Raw genomic sequence first — 7136 nt, 5'->3', positions numbered from 1 at the left:
CTATGACCCCTAGGGTCTGGATTGCTAGTCCAGAGACGTTATCACTGCATTTTGCATTTAATTGCACACGCTTACCAATCTCACTGCTAAATGGATGAAGGATCTATTTATCTGAAGACCTAAAGCAGGACTGCTCATCAGGCATTCTATGATAGAAAAGTTCAGCAACTGTTGTTACAGGAAAATGCTCCTTCACATTACATGCTGCAAATGGAACTCTAAGTGGCTGCTAGTCTCATCCACTATACCACTGGTTACATTACTGCATAATGTGGCATCACAGCACTCAGTAGAAAAATATCAGTGGGCATCATCTTATATGTGGGCTATGGCAGGAATTCTCACCAGGCAGCATTAAGCTGACAATTTGGGCGATTGTAATTTGTTAAAAACTTCATTAACACTGCAACTCACCTCTTTAATATTCAGATTCATATCTTATTAAACGTGTTGAACAAACGAGATACTTAGAATTCTTGGTGTGGAAGTCAGAGCAGGTACATGGTGATTTCAGCTCAATGCTGGCTGTGAGGATCCTCTGTGTTGATCAGGATCAAACAACCTGTCAGGTCATGCAAATAACTCCAGGAAGGCTGGCATCCCGTCACCAAGACAGCTTTTATTTACACCTGCATGACACTAACCCAACTAGGTCAGAGACGACTCCAAGAATGAGCAGTATCCCTTGGATACCAGCCTACGAATTCTCTTACTCAATTCAGCCCTAGTGGGATTCTTTTGCAATCTTGAATCCGCTTACCAGCAGCAACTACAATGGTTTGCCAGCCCTGCTCCTTGAGAAAAAGTTAACCATTTGGCTAGGGCTTGGCTTTCTTAGGGAGTTTTGTTGTGGACTGACCCAGAGTCCCTCTGTTCAAGATATGTCCTGAGTGAGGCAATGCAATTGCCCTTCACTCAAGTGGTATTCCCCAAGCTCAGTCAGAGGGGCGAGGGTGTCTACTTCCATCAGAATACCCTGCAACCCTGGCAGTGCCTGATCCGAGTTCAGTTGGGCTTCAGCTGATAGGCACTTCTGCCTGACTACATCATTAATCCCACATACTAAACAATCTCTCAGCAGCTCACTTAGGGTTAAACCAAAGTCACATACCTCTGCCAGTCATCTTAATCTCATCAAAAATCCCAATGGGGATTCCCCTGGTTCGCAAGCTGTCGACTAAAACTGACAGGATCTCAGAATTAGCTGAGGCCTGGAGAGGTAACCTTCCATAGCTAAATTCATCAACTCTTGAAAGGTTTTAGTATCTGGTGCCTCAGGAAAAGTCAGGCTCCTAATAACCGAAAGAGCTGCGGGTCCACAAGCTGTCAGGAGAATTACTCGTTGTGTTTTGTCTGCTACAATGTAATTTGCTTGGAAAAATAACACATTCTTCCCAGCTACTGGGGTCAGTCTTCATCGGCAGGATCGAACGAGTCAAGCTTCCCAAATTGCGGCATGATGCCAGTAATGCTTTCCCCAACTCAAAGACGACTGCTGCGAGCGAATCTCTCCAGGGGTGTGTTTATTTCTCACTGCCACTGAAATAACTCTACAAAGGCACCAAACCACCCTTTATTTACATGCACATAGCACGTGACACTGACCCTGCTAGCTCAGAGCCGACTCTGTTGAGCAGAACCCCTGACACTCCTATTTATATCTGTCAGCCAGGGCTTCCTGATTGGGGTGGTTCATCTCGTCCAATCAAAGAACTCATATTCCAGGAGATCCACCTGGCTGACCTCATCCCAATCACTACAGGCATGAACCAGGCGGCAGCCACCTGGACCCATAACCCATGGACATTGGCATCCGACACCTGCCTACTCTTCATTACTATTATGACACCTCTCTGAACCCCTTACAGGGGGTCATAAAGCACAGACCTGCATTATTGGACACGCTGGCAACTAGGACTGAAATGCTGCTGCAGGGAAACTTGGTTCACAGAGATAGGCATCCAGTCCTTAGGTTAGACAAAGCTGCAATTCCTGGCTGTTTACTTATTCGATCAGCGCTCAGTCCCTTATCATCTACCTGCTTGTTCCCAGCCTCCATGCCTTGTCATGCCATGCCATACCATGCTGTGCCACTTAGCGTGTTGGTGTTTCAGCCTGAGCTAAAACCTTTCAGAACTGCCACGTTGATGTGCTCTTCACTACAGATGCACAGTCAGGCAGTTGCCATTAGGGATATATCTAGGGATGGGGGCGACTTACTGTGATGTGCCAGCTGCCTGCTCTGGGAGGGCACTTGGTAACCAGGTGGTGCCCAGTGTCCACCATAAGCTGTGCTTTCTGTTGCAATGCAACTGGGAAGTGGCTGGGTGAACACCCAGGGTGGGAGCAGTCAGTTAGGTGGATGAAATCACAGGATCCACATCTGTTGGATTCTGAGACATTGAAAGGGCAGATACATGAAATAGCCATTTGCCAAACTCCCAGCTACGTTTCATTTGCAATCACTCCATTGTCCATTTACAATGCAAACAGAGTCCAGATGCTTCAGGGTCAGATGCTGGTCAAAGGTGAATTGCACCAGGTCATTGGTGCTTACAAGTTGATCATTGAACAAAAATTGCTGGAGAAATTCAGCCAGTTTGCAAGCATTTGTGGAGAGAAAATCAGAGCTTCGGGCCACTGTTTGTATGGAGTTTGCACATTGTCCCTGTGTCTGTGTGGGTGTCCTCCAGGTGCTCCGGTTTCCTCCCACAATCCAAAGTTGAGCAGGTCAGGTGAATTGGCCATGCTAAATTGCCTCATAGTGTTAGGTGCATTAGTCAGGGGCAAATGTAGGGTAGGGGGAATGGATCTGGGTGGGTTACTCTCCGGAGGGTTGGTGTCGACTTGTTGGGCCGAAGGGAATCTAATTGAATCTAATTGAACTGCAGTGGCCCATCTACATAAGAGAACCTATTGGTATCTCAATGATATGGAAGTTAGCAGCAATGACTTTAAAAGGTGAATGATTAGTCGAGCAACTTCAAAGGTTCCTGTGGGAGGCACACACTATTGCCTCAACATCTAATGTATAAGTTTAATGATGGTCTATACTGAATACTGTAAAAAGTTGAAGGATTGATGTGTGTCTGGAATGGGAAGGTTATCAAAGTGCAGCAGACATTCTGATATAATATGTTGGTCACATGGCCAATGCAACACCTTCACCAAGTTGGTGCACAAGCTGACTGAATGATGGAGACATGGTGCTGCCTCACTCACTGTGTGGAGGAGTGGATTACAGCTGCATCTACCACCGATAACTCTTCTCATACACTCCTTCTGTTCCCGACACTGGTCATCTCTGCCAAGAGTCCTGCACTGTGTTGCTGGTGGGATGCCGCTCACTGATGCTGCCTTCGGAAAAAGTGTATGCAGGAGGACCACGGCCAATGGCAAGCCCAAGAGCAGCAGTAAGGCATGATGGGGGATAACAGGCATGGGGAGAGGCCAGAGTGATGGTTGGCCTCAGAATGCAGGAGGTTTTCACCTCTGACTCACTTTCTTGGGGTGTGAGTGAGGCGCAGCATGGACACCGGGTCCATATATCCTGTTAGAACTGCGCTGGATGCAGGAGCAGGATGTAAGGGCTGTAGGAATGAGGGGCCCAGCAGCTGTGCAGATCACCACAGCATTCAACTTCCATCCCATCGTCTCTGCCTGGGGAGCGACGACTGAACTGTGCAGGATCCCACAGTCGTGCTCTCCCACGGGGACCAGTGTCAGCTGTGCAAGATCACACCGGCTTGTTTTGTTTCCCGATGGCGAGGTCAGCAATGCAGCCTGGGCAGTAGGAATCGGGAAGGCAGGGTACCACTGAGTGCCCACACATAGCACTGAGAGGGCTGTATCACAACACTGGAGGAATTCAGCATCAGGGAGGCCTTCCACTCCATTAATGTCCATGTGATCTGTGGCTTTCTGTGTGGCCACTACCCTGGTTACAATCAGAACTTTGATCCTGGAGCACTCCCTCATACCTAGTCTGGTTGAGGATCCAGATGCCTTACAAGGCTGGTTACTAGGGGACAAAGAACTACCCACTGCAACTGCAGGTGACGTACCTTTCCTTCACCGGTTGCAATGACCAGAAAAGCGCAGCAAGTCAGGCAGCATCCAAGGAACAGGATAATCGACGTTTCGGGCATAATGCGCTTTTCCACCAACACATTTTCAGCTCTGATCTCCAGCATCTGCAGTCCTCACTTTCTCCTGCAATGACCAGAAAACCAAGTTTCCATAACTGTGAAAATTTATTAACATTCTTAATAGGTTCTGCTGCCAATTCCTGATCAACACACATGAGGAAGGTTTGTGTGTGTCTGAGAGGGAGTACACATTCTATCTTTACAGGGATGTATACCAATTATGCAAGATGATGGAACTGAATTGCTGGTTTGCAAAGGTTACCAAGAGTGCACAATGTTTGGAGTTGATCAAATTAAACCAACATGGGCATTGCTTGTCCAGTTAAATTCAGCTGCAGGGTTAGCTGCACTTGAATAAGAACCTCAATAACACATTCACCTCTCCAAGTTGCATCAGACTCACCCATCAATCGTCAACACCAGCTCTCAGAACATAATGGATTCAAAAGAGGACTCACTTTCCTTCCACCTCAAGGAAAAAGCTGTAATGTCAGGGTAAACAGCTTGGGATAGGGTCAAAACAGATTGTTCTGAGCTATAGGGGTTGATTCAATCGTTGCTGTGTTCTGTGAGCTAATATTAGCTGAAGTGGGGCTATGGTGATACAATGAGCTTCACTGTCCTTAGGTTCTGATGAAGTAAATCGCGCAGCATTTCCCCTTCTGTTGCTGTCCAGTGATTTCCTAATAATTAGTGTACAAATGTAGACTTTGGGCGGTGGCTCTCCAGAATCGACTGCCATGTCAGCGCACTCTGACAAGACTCACTCATGAAGATTATATGATTTGTTCAGGTCATGATTCATGTGACACAGTTCCCATTGAGGAGGTCACCTTTTCCAAATGAAGAAGGGGAAGGAAATTAGCAGAGAAAATAACAGCTCCGTACAGTTTGCTGATGGGCAAATTTTACAAATTATACTCGCTTCTCGCCACAAGCAGTTTAAGGCTGAATTGAACCTTTCTATCGCATGCAATATTTTTGACTGGGGAAATGTGAACAAAGTAGATCAGTGACAGTATAAGTAAGACGCATAGGCACCAACTATACTTCTGTGCCCATGTGCCTGCAATTTGCCAACTATTAAAATGAATGGGTGGAAAGCAGCAGCCTGAAGCGTGCAGGAACAGCAAATCTCAACTTCCACCTGTTGATCCTGCTTTCACTCTGTGATTGTCTCTTTCTTCCTGTGTTCCCAGATGTCTGCACTAGTCGCTTTCCTTACAATCAACTTGGATAATGCATCTCCCTTCGTCCCAGATTTGAATATTTCAGAAACTAACTGTCCATCTTACAAATCACAGTGGCTCAGTGGTTAGCACTGCTACCTCACAGCGCCAGGGAAGGGGTTTAATTCCACCCGCGGGCAACTGGGCTTCCTCCAGATGATCCAGTTTCCTCCCACTGTCCAAAGATGTGCAGGTTCGGTGGATTGGCCATTCCAGCACCATTGATCCAGAATCTGGTTTCCAGCATCTGCAGTCATTGTTTTTACCTTGGCCATGAGAAATGCAGGGTTACAGGATGGGGGGGTGGGGTGGGGGAAGAGTTGGGTTGGATTGGGTCTGGGTGGGATGCTCCTCAGAGGGTCAGTGTGGACTCGATGGGCTGGTGTGGCCTCAATGGGCTGAATGGCCTGTTTCTACACTGTAGGGATTCTATTCTGTGAATGCTGGGCATCATAGAAGGTTCTCTTTTAACTCACTTCTTGTCTCAGTTATGCCAGTTTCTGTAGCTGCCAGCATAAGTACTGGACAATTCTACACCGCAATGCAATTTTGTTCCATGAATTGACTTGACTCAAGGTGCTAGGTCCTGCTGGGACATGTTTCTACAGAGCACTGTCCTCCCAAAGCAATAGTTGCTGATTCCAATTCTAATTGTGCCAACTTATTGAATGCAAACTATGAACTGGATTCAGAATTCTCTGGTCTGAATAGCTCCATGCAAAACTACCAAGTGTGGTTACTGACAGGGGGTGTTCCAGAATTATTGCAGCATTATGATAATTTGCAAGCTCAGTGGTTAGCACTGCTGCCTCACAGCACCAGGGTACCAGGTTCGATTCCAGCCTCGGGGGACTGTCTGTGCGGAGTTTGCACGTTCTCCCTGTGTCTGCGTGGGTTTCCTGTGGGTGCTCCGGTTTCCTCCCACAGTCCAAAGATGTGCAGGTTAGGTGGATTGGCCATGCTAAATTGCCCCATAGTGTTAGGTCAATTAGTCAGAGGGAAATGGGTCTGGGTGGGTTACTCTTCGGAGGGTTGGTGTGGACTGGTTGGGTCGAAGGGCCTATTTCCACACTGTGGGGAATCTAATCTAATCATATCTAAAAGAACCATGAGGTACACAAGGAGATTTTTTTTAATGTAGCAAGTTGTTGCCGTCTGGATTGCATCTTCCAAAAGGCTGGGGGGGAGCAGACTCAATAGTGACTTTAAAAAGGGAACGGTTGAAGAGAGAAAATATTTGCAGGGCTTTGGGTAAAGAACAGGGGGAGTGGAATTAATTAATAAGATAATGGTCGAGGAGCTAGCACTGGCCCGATGGGCCAAACGCTACTGCAAGATTCTATCGTTCTTTTTGTTGGAAATGACTGATAATTCCCAAAGCGAAAAGAAAGACTTTAATTTTCCACCATTAGGTTTGAGGTAAGTATCCAAACCAATGAGCGTGTAAATTATTCAATGCAATTTCACAGTGATTCATTAAAGAGCAGATGTTCCAGCTAGCTTTGAAATTATTGCAGAGCTCATTCAGAGCAGGAGAAGCATCTCTTGCGATACTGTGGCATAATGACGTAAAAAGCTAAGTGCAAGCTTTTTATGGTATATTTGGTGATTTGCATTTGTATGGTATGTTTAACCAGGCAAATTGTCCCAAAGGAATATTGTCTAACAAAATGCGACACACAACCATGTAAGACACAATAACCAAAAACACAGTCAATGAAATAGTCCTTAAAACAAGAAAGAGAGGGAAGTGGAGGGG

This window comes from Chiloscyllium plagiosum, unplaced genomic scaffold, assembly GCF_037043375.1.
Source record: "Chiloscyllium plagiosum isolate Xiang-an unplaced genomic scaffold, Cpla_swu_hap1 HiC_scaffold_9, whole genome shotgun sequence".
NCBI classification, from domain to species: domain Eukaryota; kingdom Metazoa; phylum Chordata; class Chondrichthyes; order Orectolobiformes; family Hemiscylliidae; genus Chiloscyllium; species Chiloscyllium plagiosum.
This window is presented reverse-complemented; position numbering follows the sequence as displayed.